This window comes from Cervus elaphus, chromosome 19 (assembly GCF_910594005.1).
Source record: "Cervus elaphus chromosome 19, mCerEla1.1, whole genome shotgun sequence".
NCBI classification, from domain to species: Eukaryota; Metazoa; Chordata; class Mammalia; order Artiodactyla; family Cervidae; genus Cervus; species Cervus elaphus.
In genome coordinates, this window is record NC_057833.1 from 68,092,376 (window position 1) to 68,113,666 (window position 21,291).

The 21,291-nt window shown below is 46.1% G+C and overlaps 1 protein-coding gene across 1 annotated transcript in view; it reads left to right on the forward strand.

Moving 5' to 3' along the window:
- Positions 1–21,291, forward strand: part of KCNJ6 (potassium inwardly rectifying channel subfamily J member 6) — a 319,730-nt gene that overhangs the window by 24,198 nt on the left and 274,241 nt on the right. The window lies entirely within an intron of this gene.

Here is a 21,291-nt window from a genome sequence, read left to right on the forward strand (position 1 = left end):
TTGCAGCACTTTCCCGGGGGCATGCCCCGACCTTTCAGTCACAAAGAGTTGGACATGTTGTTTTATTTTCCTTAAACTACTTAAGAATGGCCTCAAAAGTTGTGAGTCAAATTTTCTAGGCAGCTAAATTAACATTGCCTGGGGGGAGTGTTGATCTTGTGAGATGAGTTTATGTTTCTAAAACTTCAGCATGTTTGGGAACCATCAGAGGCTCTTAATGAAGGGGCAGATTCTGATTCAAGTGGTCTGGGGTGCAGCCTGGGATTCTGCATTTCTGGCAAGCTCCCTGGTGACACTGATGTTGCAAGGCTCTGAGTAACTTCCACTGATTTGCCAAGTGCCTTGTTCACTTTATGAGATGACATCAAGGAAGGCTGAATAAGGAATACTCTTCTAGAACTGAGCTTCACAGATCATCTCCTTTTTATCTCTGGTTTTTGTTTTGTTTTTGAATGGTTAAGCAAGAATTACAAGGCTTCCTGAAGTTAAAAAGTGATAGAGGATGGCAGGGTTTTGATTACACTGTAATTTAACATATCACTTTAAGATTTCAGAGGGCATGATGCTGGAGAGGATCTGAGGGAAGAAGGAGAGAGGAGGAGGCCAGCATGGCTTGTTTGTGTCTATTTTTGACATGGCTCTGGGTTATGCATCTAGTGTGTCTCTGCCAAAGGAAATTACAGGAACTTGGGAGAGGTTATTTATTGAAGTATTTTAGAATTAAAGTCTATCTTTTACACTCTTTTTTAAAACAGACGTTTCCAAATGGAAAGACAAGGGAAATTTTGGTAGCTGTCCTAGGGATATAACCCAGAACCCAAGGTAGTACTTGTTGGAAAAAAATGTCCAAAGGCAGCCATTCTGAATTAGGGAATTATCAACAGAGCAAAGAAAGTCCTCCCTGGGCCATGGGGGACAGACCACACAAATAACCACTTATACAGGGCGGGGTGGGGGGCAGTGTCCTGGAGGAGGTTCTGAACAAGAAAATGAACATGTTTCCGCAAAAAAGGGAACAGGATCAAAAAGAATGTCCAGGAACTTGGTGTAAAGCTATGGAAGGAACCAGATGGGTGACACAGAAAGAGAAAATTCTTGGGAGTGCTCATTTTCCTGAATTGCAATTTCTTCTTTAAAAAAAAAACAAAAAAACACCTCCTTAATGAAAACATGTTCAGCCATTGCTAGGGCCAGCAGTGGGCGCACTGGAGGGTGCCTTAGACATCCTGAGCCTCAGGCCCCTCCTCACCGCTTTCCCCTTCATCTCCCTGTCTTTGTCCACCCTTCAGTCTCTGCCCTTTCGTCTACTCAGTCTCCTCACTTCTGTGTGTGTGTGCCAAGTCACTACAGTCGTGTCCGACTCTGTGCGACCCCATGGACTGCAGCACCAGGCTCCTCTGTCCATGGGATTCTCCAGGCAAGAACACTGGGGTGGGTTGCCATGCCCTCCTCTGGGGGATCTTCACGACCCAAGGATCAAACCCTCATCTCTTATGTCTTCTGAATTGACAGGCAGGTTCTTTACCACTAGCACAACCTGGGAAGCCTTTCCTCACTTTTACTAAAGTGCAAATTACGTATAAGGGCCCTCAATGAGCAACATACCTTTGCAGTACATTTGCCCCAAAACACTCCAAATGTTTCAATTCATTCATGCATTACAGATTTTTTTTTTTAATTTTTAAATATAATTGCATTTCTTTATTTTTGGCTGTGCTGGGTCTTCACAGCTGTGCAGAATTTTCTGTAGTTGCAGTGGGTGGGGCCTACTCTTACTGTGAAGCATGGGCTCTAGGGCACATCGACTCAGGGTCTGTGGCACATGGGCTTCGTCCCTCTATGGCACGTGGGATCTTCCCAGATCAGGGATCGAACCTGTGTCTCCTGCGTTGGCAGGCAGATTCGTTACCACTGAGCCACCAGGGAAGCCCTTAACAGATATTTTTTAAGAGCCACATTTTCAAAATAGATACAGAAGATATATGACAGAATACTAATATCCAATATTAAATCTGAAAGTGAGAGCATGGATATTTTGTGTCCATTCCTGAATTTTTAAAATATTTTATAATAAGAAATGAAGTTGTACTTCAATTTTTTAAAAAAATGAAGAAAGAAATGAAGTGTTTGACTCTCCTATCGACCAGACTGACAAGCTCGTTCCTACAGGGGAGGTGGTACCATCTGACCTGGATCATCCCCTGGTGCTCCCTGGTCCTCACTGGGATGCTCTGTTTGCCTGGCCATGGTTCAACACCCCATCTGTCCCTTAGCATCTCCAGGGAGAGATTTTAAAATACTTCCGCGTCTGTTCCTCACCCCAAACTAATTAAGTCAGAATCTCAGCAGGGAGCTGCGGCACTGGTATGTTTTCAAAGCTCCCTACACGCTTTTACTGGGCAGGCAAGGTTGAGAACCATTAGTTTACAGAAAATAACCATCAGGGTGCTTTAAAAATGTACCTGCAAACTGTTAAGCATTTAAACTCCCAACCTGAAAATCTTCTGTCTTTTTCTTATTGCCTATAACCATTTGAGAGTCACGTGATGGATATCCCCACCCCCTCCATGCACTATGTGATCCCCATCCCACACACCACCACCCTCAACCCACACAGCCTTGCCACTGCCATCACCACCACCCCTACCTCCACCAACATCACCATCACCACCACCATCACCATCATCACCACCATCACCAACACCACCATCACCATCTCCATCACCACCACCATAACCATCACCACCATCACCACCACCATCACCACCACTGTCTCCATCACCACCATCACCATCACCACTACCACCACCATCACCATCTCCACCACCATCACCAGCACCATCTCCATCACCACCATTACCACCACCAACACCACCACCATCACCATCACCACCACCACCACCACCACCATCACCACCATCACCACTACCATCTCCATCACCACCATCACCACCACCACCACCATCACCATCACCACCACCACCACCATCACCACCACCATCACCACCACCATCACCCCCACCATCACCATCACCCCCACCATCACCACCACCATCACCACCACCACTACCACCACCACCATCACCATAACCACCATCACCACCACCACCACCACCACCATTACCACCACCACCATCACCATCATCACCACCATCACCATCACCACCACCACCACCACTGACAACAATAAAAAGGGCAAAACACAGTACTGAGGCGCTTAAATCACCAGTTCTTGGATTTGCAAATTCAAACTTTTACAATGTGTGAAGAAGAGGCCAGAGAAGGAGCTAAAACAGTTGCAACCTGGGCCCCCGATGGTATTTCAAGTATCAGTTTGGTGTGAGAAACTGTAAAACAGTAACTCTTATCCAGATAGCATGCAAGTAATCAATCTATACATCTCCCTTTTTACACAATTGAAATATCCGTTAGCATTTTTATTTGGTAGCGTTTAGAGACACATCTGTAAGCAGTGCTTAATAATCCTTGGTTTTCCAGCTGCTGTGAACCTTTGATAGGTGAGAGGCCAAATGTTGATCAACGTATAAAAGGTATTTTTGCTACAACTGAAAAGACATACTGTGTAGGGTGGATGGAGAGGGAGAGAAAGAGAGACTGTGTGTAGACGTAAGTTCCCCAGCCTACTAAATTGCTTTAGCAAAAGTGATGCTCACCTTTTAATCTCTATAGCATCCTGCTGAGAGGTCCAGCCCATGAAACTATTCTATAAATACAAAAAGGAGGAAAACTCCCTGCCCTGTGCCTTTCATTTCTCTCCTTCCATCTATAACTTACCTTGCTGGGATAATTGAACATTATTCACTTTGAGTCAAGAGATCAGGGTATACCCTCAGAATTCCTTGTGTTTTCATTCAGGGAGAAATTTCTCAAATTTATCACCAGACTTTTAGCACATTATTTTATAGGAAACATTTTCATAAAGTTGTCCCCACACATCATCTTGCTATATTCGATTCTGCAAAGCCCTGGGGAGGAGGAGGCAGTAGGTTCCAGCTTCACTGGGGTTTGTTTTTGTTCACTGCCTCTCTTGCTGCTTGCTGGGGTGCAGGGGAGGTGGTAGAATTATAGTCAGCATTCTCCTGGGTTAGATCCGTGTGGTTTGTGTCCATCTCTGTGGGGCATGAAGGGGAAAACTTTTGATACACATTAATTCCCTTGTGTGTGAATTACACGTGCATTGTCCTTTCCAGTCCCCAGAAATCAGAGGTCTCAGGATGAGTTTCACCCACGGGAATGGTGAGCACCATTGTGGGCGGGTGTGCTGTACAGGCCTGCGTGACTCACCAGGTCAGGGTACCAGAGCCTCAGCAGCTGCCCCGGAGCAGAAGAACCGGATGCTATCAGTTCCCGAGTCTCAGAAAGAAACAGGCCTTTGCTGAACAGTTTATGAACAGACTTGTAGGTCTCGATTCTTTGTCTTAGAAATGTGAATAGCTTGTAAAACGCCTTTGAGAAAGAGGTAAGTTCTGCAATCTGACTTCTCTAAACCCAGGATCCAACCAGGACGCAAACAAAGTAAATGAGTTTCTGCAACTTAGTTCTCTATTGTGAACTGAGTTGTGTCCCTCCAAAAAGATATGCCAAAGTCCTCACCCTGGTTGGTACCTGTGAATGTGGAATGTTTGGAAATAGCTTTTGCAGACATAGTCAAGCCTAAAGGAGGTCATGAGGACAGGCCCTAATCCGATACGACAGGTGTCGTTATGAGAAGAGGGAGGCTGCTGTGACAACAGGGAGGAACGAGGCCCCGTGAAGATGGAGACTGAGCCTGAAGTGGTGTGTCCACAACCCAGGAGATGTCCAGAATGGCCAGCAACACTAGGAGGCGGGAGAGAGAGGCCCGGAGCTCGGGCCTTCAGCTGGTTCTGCCAGGGCCTCTGTCTGGGGCGTCAGGCCTCTACAGCTGTTAGGGAATCCTACAGCTGTTAGGGAATCCATTTCCATGGTTTTCAGCCATCCCGGTTTGTGGTACTTTGTTACAGCAGCTCCCTGGGAAGCTGATACATATCCAAGAACCTTCCTCGAAAGAGTCAACCAGTCTGCTCTGGCCCCTCTTCTGCATTAGTCTGCCTTCTCCAGGGACCCCAAGGTATTCCAGCAAGCAGGTCATACATTGAGCATCACAGATAGGAATCTCACAGTCACAAAGCTTAAAGTGTTCAGAGGAGAAACTTCCCTTCCCTGGACATGAACCCCACATGAGCCCCCGTGAATGGGAAGTAGCAGGAAAACTCTTATCAAAGGACCTTAACTCAATCCCTTATGATTTTCATCCATGCCAGGGGCATCTGCCCGCAAGGCTCCTCCCTCCTCCCTTGCAGATGTGTGTGGGTTTGGGGGAAGGGTCTGACACAGTGATGCTCTAGGTCCCCACTGTGTCTGCTGCCTGGGCCCCAAGAGGACCTGACTCCTCATCCTAACTTCACAGTCTCTGCTGGCCCACACCCCCTCCAGACCCTCCAACTCTCAAAACGGGTCTAGGTCTGGGTACCAGGATCTCAGCAGGTTTGCAATTCCGTGGGCCACACATGAGCAAACTGGATGCAAATCTCTGCACCGCAATACCCAGACTCATCCTCCAGCTCTTCTAGTTGTCCAACTTCAAGGAGGTGGCTGGGGGCAGCCCGACTCTTTCCTCTTGCCTGGCCAAGTCCGCCCCACCTTCTTCCTTCCTCCAGAGTAAGGGTTCTTTCCTCCCATTTACCAAGAGAATGGCTACCCTGTGATGGCATCTTCTTTCCACAGCAGGAGGGCTCCCTCAGTGCCCCAGGCTCTGCACCTGGTACCGGAAGAAAAACTTGGGAGAACTTAAAAAAAAAATCTGTCTGGCTCTTGAATTTCAAAGCCCTGGCTCCCAACACTGTTCTGGAGGTCAAAGCCAAGAATGCCACTGTGTGCCTTGCAGTGTTGTGTGTGTGTGTGTGTGTGTGATCCTTCCCTGGGCCGAGGAGTCACCTTTACCTGTGGACTCAAGGGTGGGGAAACTAAGGGCAAAAAGGAAAGATGAGGATGCTGGGGGAGGTGAGCATCAGGTCTGGAAGGGAATGTGGTGTTTGAAGGGGATCACAAAGGTTTTCCAGCGTCACCCTAGTGCATCCTTAGAGAAGCTACTTGCCAACAACTCCACTGTCCCCTACAAACCCCTGCACTGTCCCTTGCAAACAGTTCCACTGTCTCCTCCACCAACCCAGGTGAGTCAGAAGAGCCAGGCCTGACTTCATGGCCTACCCCAGTTTCCGTGGACCCCACCCAGCCCTTCTCTAGACTTTCTGCTCAGTACATCCAGCCACGGAAGCAACATGACACTTGGTTTGGCTGGCCCAGTCCCACACAGCTCCTGAACACCGATTGCCCAGCTGGGGCCACCAATCGTGGCCAAACAGGTGGAAGATTCTTTCCTCCAACCTGCCTCCCTTTGCTTTATCCCAGTTCACCTGACTTTCCTTCCATATTTCCAGACGGAAAGAAATGAGAGGCTGTATCCAAGTCATCAAGGCATTAAGGAGGTGAAGAGTTTGTTGTTGTTTAGTCACTCAGTCATGTCTGACTCTGCGACCCCATGGACTGTAGCACGCCAGGCTTCCCTGTTCTTCACCATCTCCCGGAGTTTGCTTAAACTCATGTCCATTGAGTTGATGATGCCATCCAACCATCTCATCCTCTGTCATCCCCTTCTCCTCCTGCCCTCAATCTTTCCCAGGATCAGGGTCTTTTCCGATGAGTCAGCTCTTCGGATCAGGTGGCCAAAGGATTGGAGTTTCAGCTTCAGCATCAGTCCTTCCAATGAATATTCAGGGTCGATTTCCTTTAGGATAGACTCGCTTGATCTCCTTGCAGTCCAAGGGACTCTCAAGAGTCTTCAGCACCACAATTCCAAGTCATCAATTCTTCCGCATTCAGGCTTCTTTATGGTCTGTCACATCCAGACATGACTACTGCAAAACCCACAGCTTTGACTAGACAGACCTTTGTCAGCAAAGTGATGTCTCTGTTTTTTAACACACTGTCTAGTTTGTCATAGCTTTTCTTCCAAGGAGCAAGCATGTTTTAATTTCATGGCTACAGTTACTAAAGAGCTTGAAGTGAAGCAACTGCTAAGCTCAAGACTTTGCACTTACTGTTCCCTCTGTTATATCACTTTTCCCCCATGAAATATGCGTCTTATTTCTTCTCAAGTGTCATCTCATCAGAGAGGCAATCCCACCCTAAAATAGCCACCACCATGTTACTTAAATATTCTTGCACCTTTTCATTTATATCACATACTACTTCCTGAAATTTATATTACATCTATAATACACAGCTATTATTTCCTGTTTTGATCTCCCACCAAAACATAAATTCCATGACGAATTTGTCTTGTTCACTGCTGTGTTCCCAGGACCTGGGACAGTAACTGGCATATAGCAGGCACCTAAGAAGGACTTGATGTATTAATGGTGATAGCAGCCACTGAAAATTATAACCAAGTTTGAGTGAGGCTTGGTTTTGCAATAAGCCAACCATGCATGTGTACATGCTCTGTCTCATGTCTGACTCTTTGCAACCCCATGAACTTTAGCCTGCCAGGTTCCTCAGTCCATGGGATTTTCCAGGCAAGAATACTGGAGTGGGTTGCCATTTCCTCCTCTAGGGGATCTTCCCGACCCAGGGATTAAACCTGCTTTTTCTGCGACTCCTGAATTGGCAAGTGGATTCTTTACCACTACACCACATGGGAAACCATAAGCCAACCTATGATTATGGTTCAGGGAGAGGGTGTCTTAGTAAAACACAGGATCTGTGCTGACTTGGGGCTGAGGCATGATTATAAGACAGGATAATCCTGCCCAAACCCTACAATGTTGGCCGAAGAATCTTTCACTTTGAAGATTCCCACAGACTGAACTTCTCCAAGGTTCTGGGCCATGGGGGACAGAAACTTCTGGGTCAAAAGGAGACCAGTCTGAGCCCCCAAGCCAGCTCAGGAATGTGAGATTCATTCAGGAGGGTGGGGATGGAGGGGAACATTCTGTGGGTGAGAGGAGGGTGGTCATGCTATTACCCATCCAGCTGGACAGAGGGAGAGTAGAATTTGGGAAAGAATAGAAACACGAGGTTGGATCAGGTCGGGGGGAAATGATTGAAGTTTACCTAGTTAAATCAACATATCACAAAGCTTTCCATGTGGCAGCAGCATCCTGGGATTGGAGATGTGCGTGTGAGCTCAGTCGTGTCTGACTCTTGCGACCCCATGGACTGTAGGCTGCCAGGATCCTCTGTCTGTGGGATTCTCCAGACAAGAATACTGGAGTGGGTTGCCATTTCCTCCTCCAGGGCATCTTCCCCACCCAGGGATTGAACCCACGTCTCTTGCATCTCCTGCACTGGCAGGTGGGTTCTTTACCACTTGAGCCATGGGGAAAGTCCCAGGAACTGGGGATAAAACCCCTAAAATTCATGATTCCAACCCTCAAGGAGCAGAAGCCAGAGTTCTATGCTGTCTCTCATAAGCCATGGTCTCTATGGCTGTGAGACCAGCATGAAAGTTGACCTTTAAGCTGATTGAGTTGCAGCAAAGTGGAAAGAATGGATTGGCCAGCAGCTCTCCCTCTGCTGGGAGCAAGTCTGCATCCCAGCTTCCTCCAGTGGGCACATCCTCAGACTTAATCATAGGTTATATTTAAAAGTAGTCTATATGTGTGACACCTTATTAAAAATGCCTTTCACTGACTATTTTTAGAGGATATTAATCATGTCATCTTTTGATTTGAAATTAGGACAGGTTAGCTCTAATTACACGAGATTCTTTAAGGAGTTTGAAAGGACCAGATGATCCACCCCCAAACCCACATTATTGCTGACCCATGCCCTTGCTCTCAGGGAAAAGCTACTGATCAGAGACAGGGCTTCCCAGGTGATGCCAGTGTAAAGATCCCGCCTGCCAATGCAAGAGACGTAAAAAATGAGAGTTTGATCCCTAGGCTGGGAAGATACCCTGGAGGAGGACGTGGCAACCCACTTCAATACTCTTGCCTGGAGAACCCCTTGGACTAAAGAGCCTGGCAGCCTATATGGTTCATAGGGTCTCAGAGAGGTGACATGACTGAGCAACTTAGCGTACGTGCCTGCAGAGACATGGGGCTTCTCTGCATGGGGTAGCTCAGTTGGTAAAGAATCTGCCTGCAGTGCAAGAGACCTGGGTTCCATTCCTGGGTTGGGAAGATCCTCTGGAGAAGGAAATGGCAACCCACTCCAGTATTCTTGTCTGGAGAATCCCATGGACAGAGGATACTGGCAGGCTACAGCCCATGGAGTTGCAAGAGTTGGACATGACTTAGCGACTAAACCACTGCCACCATGCAGAGACAGAATGGGAACACTGTGGATAGTGCTGGGGTGTCACCACACAGGACTGGGGAACCACAGGCAATCATAGTAGGAGTGTGGGCAACCACACGCCCTGGTTCACTATTGAAAACACAACCCAGTCTCTGATCTAGACTTAGGTTCCCTTGAAGCTCTTGACAAGAGATAAAGGATCTTCTTTATATATAACTTTGTCCTTCCATGTCTTGGAGGGTTGTGGTCATTGTTAGGAATTTTGACAGCAGGTTGCAAAAAGAGTTCTTAGAATGTGCATAGGATCCCCTTTGCTTCCACCCCACTCTGTTCTGGGAGAATGTCTCGGTTCATATCAAACCTTGCTTTCTCATGTCCGTTCATCTGCCGGAGATGACAACCCAGCCCTGGCAGGGGCAGGGCATTAGTAAATCGTGAAGGAAAACTATTCTGAGAAAGGGTGTTTTGGGGAGGAGAAAGCACGCAGTCCTCCTGTTGCAGTTAACAAACTACCACAAGCCTTGAGGTTTTTGCCTCATTCCTTTATTATCACATGGTTTCCAGGGGTTTTTGAAAGTCAGGGGCAGCTTAGGGAAGTCCTTTACTCAGGGTTCCTCGAAGCTGCAGTCAAGGTATCTGCAGGTGTTGCACTCCTTTCCAGGTCCTCTCGCAGACTCACATGACTGTTGACGGAATTCAGTTCCTTGAGGTGTTAGGACTGAGGTTCCCATGCTTTTGTTGGCTGCAGGCCCAGGACAGGCTCAGCTCCTAAAGTCCTTGCCATGTAGCTCCCTCTGTGTGCCCTCTCACCCTCAAATCCTTCTCTTGCTTCGAATCTCTCCTACAAGGAGGAGTTCAATTTCTTTTATGTGCTCATCTGATTAGATCAGGCCCACCTAGGATCATCTCCACCCACCACCAAGCCCCCATTAAAGTCAACTGGTTTCTGATCTTCATTTTTTTTGGCTGCACTCTGTCTTCATTGCTGTGGGGAGCTTTCTCTAGTTACGGCAAGTGGGAGCTGTTCCTCATGGTGGTGTGCGAGCTTCTCATTGCGGTGGCTTCTCTTGCCGTGGAGCACAGGCTCTAGGCACATGGGCTTCAGTAGTTGTGGCTCATGGGCTTAGCTGCTCAACAGCATGTGGAATCTCCCCTGACCAGGGACTGAATCCGTGCCCTCTGCATTGGTATCTACACCTTACATCAGTGGGTTTTATGAGCACTGCAAAGCAGTGGAATGAAGGCCCATATGCATTTTGATTTTCTTCAGAACGTTTTACATGAGATGCGTTTAAATTAATCACTGAATTTATTGGAAGAAAACATTCTGCTTGCTAATTAAAAACCCCTGTATATATGAACACAGAATGCAGAGGGAAATGGGAAAGAGAAAGAAGCTTAACATTTTGATTCTAGTAATTTGCATTTTGTATGTAAAAGAGAACTGACTTTTATTGTTTTCTTCTATTATTTATTTTTTTTTTATTATTCTCAGACACTGATAACAAAGGGGGTAAATTTGATGGATTTCACTACAGTGTGGATTCTTTACCATCCGAGCCACTATATAGTGGTGTGTGTATGTTAATCCCAACCTACTAGTTTATCCCTCCCTCCTTCCCTTTTGGTATCCAGATGTTTGTTCTCTATGTCTGTGGGTCTATTTCTGTTTTGTGTGTAAGTTAATTTAGAAAATGATGGCTGTTACACCTCAAACACATTGCCAACCATAAGCCTTTGGCGTTAATACACTTGCATTTGAAAATCACCAGACAGGGGCTGATATTCACAGGGGGACATTTAACATGTACTATGTTCTTTGAATAACTGGTTCCCTTGCACAGCGTTTTGAGTAAGAGGCATTTCACTTGGCGTTATGCTTGGATGATGGGAATTATGGACATTCAAGTTGTTTTGACTTAAGTGTCATATCCAGCCAACTCAAAAAGTAGTTCTTTAGCCATGAATATGAGTGGGTAACAACACCGTGGAATTCTGCCAATCACTGGACACAGGTACCTTTGTGTGCCTGTGGGATTCATTCATTCATTCATTCATTCATGGGATATCAACTGACTGTGCTGGTTTCAAAACTTTCCCTCCTCTCCCCACCGGTCGCATCCTAAAAGTAGGACCCTGTGAGCCCTGCTGTGTGTGGAGGGGGCCTTTTACTAGCAACCATATCTCAATTCAGAATTAATTCTAGTCCATCCTTCTGCCAAGCTGTCCAGGTGCAGTCGAGTTGGGGATAGGAAAGTCAAAATTAGATGGGTATGCTGGGTGGATGGAATCCAACACACAGCATCGTCTACTCTCCTCAGGGACCTTGGGATGAACTGGAAGAAGGTTTCTCTGAGGATGAGAAACTCCAGGCCCACGTGGAAAAGTAACAGAGAAGAAGGGGCAGGAAACTGCCGCGGCAGAAGCTGAGAGGCAGGAGGGCGCGTGGCATAGTTTGGGTTATTTATAATTAATGACCTTCACTATTTTATTCTGACTCTAGAAGTAACATACATTGTCATATAGAAAATTCAAGGGTCTGTGAGAAGGCTAGCTAGGTTTGAGCAGGGTTATTGGAAGCCATGGTTCTCAGCCCAGAGACTGGGCCCAGTCCCAGCCAATTAAACCCAGGCATTGGGGGTGAGATCCAGGCATCTTTTTTTAGCATGATGTTCTGAGATGAAAGTAGAGACATAGATTGGGGAGGATATGTTGTTGTCATTGTTTAGGAGCTCAGTCGTGTCTGACTCTTTGCAATCCCATGGACTGCAGCATGCTAGGCTTCCCTGTCCTTCACATCTCCTGAAGTTTACTCAAACTCATGTCCATTGAGTCGGTGATGCCATCCAACCATCTCCTCATCTGTCATCCCCTTTTCTTCCTGCCTTCAGTCTTTCCCAGCATCAGGGTCTTTTCCAACAAGTCAGCTCTTGGCATCAGGTGGCCAAAGTATTGGCATTTCAGCCTCAGCATCAGTCCTTCCAATGAATGTTCAGGGCTGATTTCCTTTAGGATGGACTGCTTTGATCTCCTTGCAGTCCAAGGGACTCTCAAGAGTCTGCTTCAGAAACACAACTCAAAAGCATCAATTCTTTGGCGCTCAGCATTTTTTTATTTTCCATCTCTATAGATATCTGAGTCACTGTGAAGTTTGGGTTTTGATTTTGACATTGGGCAGTTGTGAAGTTTCTCTGAGTAAAGGATAACTGGTGGCATCAGTGGGCAAATCTTTGGAATGTGAATCTAGCAACAGAACAGACCCTGGAGGAGAGGAAAAAGAGGAAAGAGAAAGGCAGAGAGCTGAGGGTCCCTGGAGGAGGTGGGCAGGTGGGGAGACCAGGGAGAGGGTGACAGGTTGGAGAGCAAGGCTTATCCTTGGGTGACTCTCGGCCTGTCCAGCAAGCCCATGAATTTAGGGGCAGTACCATGAGTGCCTGGCCTCTCGAAGCAGCATTCCCATCACACATTTCCAGAGGCTTTCTTAGAGGACATGCACATACATTCATTGAGACCGGATGACCTGCCTGCATTGTCTGACTTTGACACCCTGAGCCCCAGCTCAGCTGACACACCCTGGGAATCAAGAATCCTGCAAGTGGTTCCTTGAGCAGAAAGTTTTCTCCACTGGCAAAGTAGCAACATGGATGCATTACTTTAGACATTTTAAGTAGCCTGCCAACACTGCAGGAAATCTTTCTACCATAGACAACCCACGAATCATGAAGACTGAGACAGCTGAACCAAGGAGCAGGGGCCACTCTAAGGATCACGGTTTGACCTCCAGCAGGTGGGCAACTTCCCCAGGCCAGGATCCTGAGGTCACAGGCCTGGACCACTGGCAGGGGCTGCAGCGTGGAAGGGACTAAAAGAACTGAATGCTTACCTACGAGAGAACTCAAAACAGCCTGCTCTTAAGCAGCACTAAGGCTAAATCATACCAGTTCAAATCCAAAAGTAATCCAAATTGTTTCAAGCACAGTTACCCAAGCGGCCAGAGAAGTGGCCTGCCTTGGACAAAGCCACCCAATTAGGAAGCAGCAAAGCTAGAACCCAGTGCTTCCTCCAGGAACAGAGGTAGGGGGGCCCTGAATCAGGGCCATGTTCCCACCAGCCTGTGTTGACCACTTGGTCGAGCAGGACCGTCCCTTGACAGACTCCCCAGGACAGTGAAATGTCTGCCTTGAAAGCAGCCAGTTTGCTGGGTGAGGGAAACCGGCTCTGCTGGAGCTGAATGGGGTCACCTGCAGGGTCCTCCAGCCAGACCACATCTCCTTCTCTTTTTGTGAGGCCTGAGCTCAGAATGCCTTTTTACTGTTTTGAAAGGTTGACGGAAAAAAAAAGAAGGATATTCAACAGAAACTATGTGTGCCTTGCAAAGAATAAAATACTGAACAGCTGGCCCTTTCCAGAAAAAACTTGCCACTCCCTAGATTTCAGGGCAAGCCTGCTTCCAAGAATTGCCAAAGACCCAGGGAGGTGGAGAGACTCCTAGAAGCTGACCCAGCTACTTGGAGACAGAGCTGGAAGCCAGCACCCAAGTTACTTATTTCTACTACCTTGAGGGAGGGCTCCCATGGGCGTGAAAAAATGTGAACACACACACTCACACCCACGTGTGCATAGACATTTACATGTGCAAAGTCACACATGACTGAACTTGTGTACAAAAGCTTGCACACGTGCACACACAAATGACATGCAGTCGTGTGCATACCACATACTCACACATACACATAAATGCACACACAACCTACTCATGTATACATATAAGCCCCATGGGCCCCTGAGGACTTTGCGTCAGGGCCTAGGATTCAGAAATAATGACACTTTTCCTTTCATTCTTTCTTTTTTTACTTTTTTCTCATCTTCATTTTTTAAATTTTTATTTTTAGATTGGAGCACAGCTGGTTAACAATGTTGTGTTAGTTTCAGGTGATTCTGTTACACATATACATGTTTCTCTTCTTTTTCAGATTATTTCCCCATTTAGGTTATTACAGAGGATTGATGAGAGCTCCCTGTGCTATACAGTAGGTCCTTGTTTGTTATCAAATATAGCAGTGTGATACTGCTTTTCCTTTGTGACCTGCAAAGCAGTCTGTCCGTGAGGGCAGTTTTCAAACTCTGAAACACAGAACGGCCTTATTCACTATGCATCTCAAGTGTGAGGCTCAGTTCTTGATACAGATGTCCTTGATCGACTCAAGCTTTCATGAAGAGTTGTGGTTTAAATCTTCTTCCTCATCGGTGTCAACAGAAAGAGCATCTTCTATTAAAATGCTTCCTCTTTCTTGAGACACCTCTGTCCATGGGTCCTTCTCCACACATTCTCTAATTTTTTTTTTTTTTGGTAATGACTCTATTTATTAATAAGGTTTCCTCAGTGATTCAACCAGTAAACAGTCCACCTGCAGTGCAGGAGACACAGGAGATGCGGGTTTGATCCCTGAGTGGAGAAGATCCTCTGGAGGAGGAAAACGGCAACCCACTCCAGTAATCTTGCCTGGAGAATCCCTTGGACAGAAGAGCCTGGCAGGCTAAATTCAAAGGGTTGCAAAGAGTCAGACATGACTGAACGACTAAACACTCATACACACACTATTATTAATACCTGTACTGCAAATGTTCACAATATCAATGAATTCTAGTTGGCATGCAAGACAGAGGCATTATTTTTAAAAATCTTTTAAAAATATTTTTAGCTTTGTTCCCCCTTCACACTCATTTTGTAATTGATTTGATGAGGTCCTTGATGTCTATTTCAATACAAAGAAAAATATAGAAAAAAGAAGTTTGCCTTCTGAAAACTTAGAGTGAGTTCTTAGTTTGTTTTCCCTGGAACATGTGGTCCACAAGCTCTCAGCACTTCCCAACAAAAAGATTTCAGCTTGAGAAATACTCCATGAGTGGAAAGGCCTTAGTCAAAACACTTTTCACTGAACACAGAATTTTCTAAATTTATTTCCCAAAAACTTGAGTGTACATTTTGATGCATTTAACAGCAATATTATCCATGCATTTGATACTCCATCAAATTATAGAACATTGCGATCCTTCAAAAAATGAAAACATGTTGCCAACAACCTATTAACCTTGGAAAACTGATGTAAGACAGAACTCAAAACCTTTGGGTGACTCTACACTTCCTTCTTCTTCCTTCACTATTACAAACCCCCAGCTGACAGAATCACATTCCATGAGGTTCCCAACCAAGCCTACTTTTAGGGGGAGAATTAAAACCCAGAGATGCATCCTCTCCACCTTTCCCACTTCCCTCAAGTGAGAAGATAATGACCTTGGCCAGTAGCCCTGGAGTGGTTCAAGCCCTCCCTGTCCAGAAGTCTGAGTTTCCCCCAAACCAAAACTTTCATTGCCTCTCTCCAGAAGCGTGGGGTGGTATACAAGATGCTTAACAAAACCTAGCATGACCCCTTCTTCATGGGCAGTGCCTATATTTTGTCCTTTTGAAATGAGATGTGAGCGGTAAATTTCAGGACGCCCCCACCTCAAGAGTTTATACATCAGTCACAACTTTATTCTGCTGCTGCCGCTTGGCATTCTACAAAACCCAGGCCACCTTCAAATTCAAGATTGGAAGAGTTCTGCTTCTTTTTGAACGTGGTTTTATCCAACCTGGAACCCATCTCTCTTCGAAACCCAATGTGTGCACAAGTGTGCACTCACACACACACATACATCTTTGCAAGGCAGACACTGATTTTTTTTTCCCATAAGCTGGGCATCTGCTTCAAGCTCTTTGATGTCAATCTGTCTATAAAGCTAAGCTACAAGCAAGAGTCCAGACTTTAAGAGAGGAGAGGGAGGTGTTATTTTGAATAACAGGTCTTTCTTTGCACCTGGAAATAACCTCCAGGAAACCTGAGGCAAAATGAATTTAAAGCCATCCTGTCCTTAGCTGACCCAGCAGTGGAGTCAGAGCAGCCAGGGTTTGTCACAGCTGCCATCACCACGGCCACTAAGCTGCCTTTTTCCAGTGTAAGGAACCCTCATAATCAAGAGCTCAGTATTACATGGAGGATCCCTAGGAAGCCTCTGAGAATGGAAGTGCTGTCCCAGTCTACCAGCGCAGCCCAGCTTTGTTCTAGGGAACAAACTTGCACGCTGCCCTGCCCTCAGAGGAAATCGCAGCCAACACCCTGACTTGTACACATTTCCTGTGTACACATTTCCCGGCCACACAGCTGCTATGACCCTCACTGAACTGTGAGCAGTTTGAGGGGAGTGACTCTGTCTTCTTCTCACTCCCTTCCCATCTCGGTGCTCAGCTAACCATCTGTACCTGGCCCACAGCAGGATGCAATTGACACTTCTTGAACTGACTTACTGTAAAGAGCTTCCCTTGTAGCTCAGTCAGTAAAGAATCTGCCTGCAGTGCAGAAGACCCGGGTTCAACCCCTGGGTTGGGAAGATCCCCTGGAGAAGGAAATGGTGACCCAACTCCAGTGTCCTTGCCTGGAAAATCTCATGGACAGAGGAGCCTGGTGGGCTGCAGTCCATGGGGTCGCAAAGAGTCGGGCATGACTGAGCGACTAACACTTACTTACTGTACAGAGCAGATTCCTTTTGTTTTCTGAATCATTCCTTTTGCAAACCTTACTGAAGAGCTGTAGGTGAGCATGAAAGATGATCACTAGACCATGCTGGTCCTCAGGGAGCTCACAGTCTAGCAAGTGGTAGGTGATTCTCAAGACAGAGCTAAGTGTATCAGGATGTCATGGAGGGTTGCTATTTTCCAACTGGGTGTGTGAGAAAGAAGACAACTCTGCAGTGGGGTCACTGCTGGTCCCCCCTTGACCTCCTCCCAACATGCCACTCCAGCCTTCCTCATCTTCCCACCCCATTTCCCCCCATCCTATTCACCTTTACAATTTTTCCCCCCTTTGGATTTCAGTGGTAGGCATAGTTTACTCAACAGTCTAGCTCCCCAATAGGATTTCACCTGAACAAAAATACAAACAAACATGATTGGAACAAACATGTTCACTGGTCTCTGATGCTGGGTACAGCTCTTAACAATGGTCTGATGCTAACATCTTCCATCGCCCTGCCCAGTCCTGGCTCCTGGCTGTGGGGCTGAGCTGTGCTGGAGGAAGAAGTTGGCTGATCAGCAAGCCCACTGGAGGGAGATTTGACCTGTTCAGGAACTTCTAGAGAGTTTTTGTGTATATAACCTGCTTTGCCACTTAGCTAACCCACAATGCTGCTAAATAAACCGTTCCCATCCTACAAAGCTACGTGCTGGGAATTCCAAGTCACAGCTTAAGGAAAGAAGTAGAAAATGAGCACAGTCTAAGAACTACTTACTAGCTCTGTTCCTCTTTAAAGAAGGTAATTCTTTTTAAAAAAAAAAAAAATCCCTATAAATGCAACAATAGTCACAATGCTATGTGACATTATAACTTCAGGCACAGGAATAATTCAATTATCCTTGAAGTTTACTTAGTTTAAAACTAGCATTTTGCTGTGTTTCCTTTCTCAAGCCTCAGTTATTCAAAGCTTAATGCTTTTTGTTCTCATGATGCAGATTGACAGCAGACTGGAAACCACAAAAAGAGCTCATTCCGTAAATGAAACCATTTATCCATCCCTCCTGTCGAGGATGTTGTCGGACATAAGTCTTTTTTTTTTTTTACTTACCCTTTCCTTAAGAAAATCTCGTGATCCCTCTTCTTTCTTTGATTTTCTCTTCTCCAACTTGTGTTCTATCTTGCAAAATGTCAAACAAATTAAGTGTATGAACTTCTGGTACATTCCAGAGAGAGGCAGATAATACACACCCACATTTGTTCTGAAACCTGGTATCCTGTTAAGTTCAAACTAAAACAACAGTGTCCAAATCCACAATCCCAGGAAATAAGACCTCTGGACAGGGAGACCAAGTGGGACAAGAGCCTCAGAACACACCTCTGTCCAAACTGCTGGGAATAGGTGGAAACACAGGGGACCCAGCAATATTTCTCCTTCCAGGAGAAAGAGCAAACTCACCTGCGGGTTTCAACCTCAATGACCTTTTAGCCTAATTTCATGTCACTCACTCCACACTAGGTTTGATGTATTCACAAAATACCCTGGCTTCTTCCCTTCATTTAAAAAACAACTTGTTCATCTGGATTTTATATTTGAGCCTCAAATTTCTTGTTTGGGAAGAGGAAGCATCTCTTGAATCGATGATTTCCCCAAACACACCCTGCAGGGATCTGTGTTGACGTCGTCAGATAAAAACCACAGAAATATTCTCACGTGGTTGCTTCACCTAACAACCACTGATAGAGTAGAAATTGCAAATAATGCCAGTGCGTGTTCTGTAGGAAAGAAGGGCAGTCCTGCTTATACTTTCTGAGTTGTCTTGAGAAACCTGGAAAGGAAAACTGAAAGGGGTTGACTGCAGGAGTTGGGGAAGGGGTGGGAGGGGAAGTGGCTCATGGTTTAATCATCATGATGGAATTAGTTGTTTTTAAACCAGGTTCTGGTCTTCTTGTCTTTTTCTTTAATCCTCTACTGTGGATTCACTGTTTCTGGCACAGCACATGCAAATAGTGTTTGAATGGCACCCAAGTGCAAACCAGTTTCTATCAAACCATCAACTCAAGGGCTGAATACTTTGGAAACAGAACTAGTAAGGATAAGAATGTTGTTTTCTCAATCCTGGACCACACAAGAGAAACAAAACAAGCTACTGGCACTTACAGGTGGGCAGGTTGAGCTTCAAGCACTTGCATTGGATGATTTCTTACTTAGGTCATTGAACCAACATTGCCTCAAGTCTGATTATCTTTGGCCTCTTGTTTGGTCTTTCTAAAATATGTGACTCTGTGGATTCAGGGCTTCCCTGATAGTTCAGTTGGTAAAGAATCCGCCTGCAATGTGGGAGACCCTGGTTTGATTCCTGGGTCAGGAAGATCCACTGGAGATGGGATAGGCTACCCACTCCAGTATTCTTGGGCTTCCTTTGTGGCTCAGCTGTTAAAGAATCTGCCTGCAATGTGGGAGACCTGGGTTCGATCCCTGGGTTGGGAAGATCCTCTGGAGAAGGGAAAAGCTACCCACTCTAGTATTCTGACCTGGAGAATTCCATGGACTATAGCTTCCATGGGGTCACAAAGAGTCAGACACAACTGAGCGAATTTCACTCATTTAGGTCTACTGTGGATTCAATTATCCAAACGCTGTCCTGAGCTTGGGCTTGGCCTCTTACCAGTTTGCTTTCTAGTTATCCAAACTGTGTCCATTTGGGTCCACCCTGTACATTTCCTGCTATGTGTTTGTTCAGCTGTCAACCCACAGACGTGTGAAACTGCAACTAAGGTGTGCAACGTTATTTATTAAATTTTTTATACAATTTTAAAGGTTACACTCCATTTACAGTTATTACAAAATAGTGAGTATATTCCTCATGTTTCAGAATCCATCCTTGAGCTTATCTTAAACCCCATAGTGTGTACCTCCCACTCCCCAACCCCTAAACAACCCCTGCCTCCACTTCCCATGGGTAACCAACCACCAGTTTGTTCTCTGGGTCTGTGAGTCTGCTTTTTTATTTTATTCACTGGTTTGTTGTATTTTTTTAGATTTGACATGCAACATCTGTCTTTCTCTTAATGATTTATTTCACTTAGTATGCTGCCCTCTAAGTGCATCTATATTAATGCAAATGGGAAAATGTCATTTTTCTATGATTGAGTAGTATTCCATTGTACAATATATACCACATCTTTACCCATTCATCCATGAATGGACACTTAGGTTGTTTCAATATCTTGGCTATTTTAAATAATTCTGCTAAGAACATTGGGGCACATGAATCTTTTTGAACTGGTGTTTTGAGTATTTTTAGATATATGCTAGGATGGAATTGCTGGATCATATGGTATCTTTCAAATGGCTTCCCTGCTGGCACTAGTGGTAAAGAACCTGCCTGCCAATGCAGGAGACATAAGAGACGCAGGTTTGATCCCTGGGTCGGGAAGACTCCCTGGAGGAGGGCATGGTGACCCACTCCAGTATTCCTGCCTGAGCAACTGAACTGGACTGAAGTGGACTGCCAGATGTGTCCTGGCACTGAGGCTTCTACAAGCAGACACGGGAGGTTGCGGACTGGACTGCTGGCAGGCGCTGACCCTGAGGTGGCTGTCCTGGAAAGAGCCAAGTTTATCCTTTGTAATAAGGGAAAATCAAAACAATGAACTCTTAGCAGCTGTGTGTGCAGCAGCAACCTCAGAAGCAGAGAACCAGCAGCAATGAAAGCCGAGGGAGCCCAAAGTCAAAAGTGGGGCCCGGAGCGGGCCAGCCCCAGGGAGGGGGCAGGGTATTGCTGGCCTCTTTCTCTTCTGTCTACCCCCCACCCATCACCTCAGGCTCTCCAGCTCAGGTCCAGGATGAAAGCACTGGGCTGGCGGCAGAGGAGGACACAGGACAGGGCTTGGCACTTGGAATTCCTAGAAAAGTTGGAGACTCCCCACCAAGAGGTGGGCTTGGAGAGATGGGGTGAAGCATTGCAGTTCCAGGTTCCTGAAAACTCGGCATCTGCTTTCAGATTCTTTTTTCAATGAGCCTCCCTAGTGTTTCAGACCATAAAGAATCCACCTGCAATGCAGGAGGCCCAGATTCAATCCCTGTGTCAGGAAGATCTTGTGGAGAAGGAAATGGCAACCCAGTCCAGCATTCTTGCCTGGAGAATACCACGGATAGAGGAGCCTGGCAGACGACTGTCCATGGGGTCACCAAGAGTCAGACACAACTAAGTGACTAACACTTTCACTTTCTTTTAAGGAGATTTTTGCCTATTTATTATAGAGACAGCTGTGATTCACACTGAAGGGAGTGACCATGTCCAGAGAGTGTCCTGCAAACCGTGCACCCTCATTTCTAGAATCAGCGGTGGAGACGGGGCAGGCCCCCTGATCCCGCCCTGGGCTGAGGGCAGAAGGT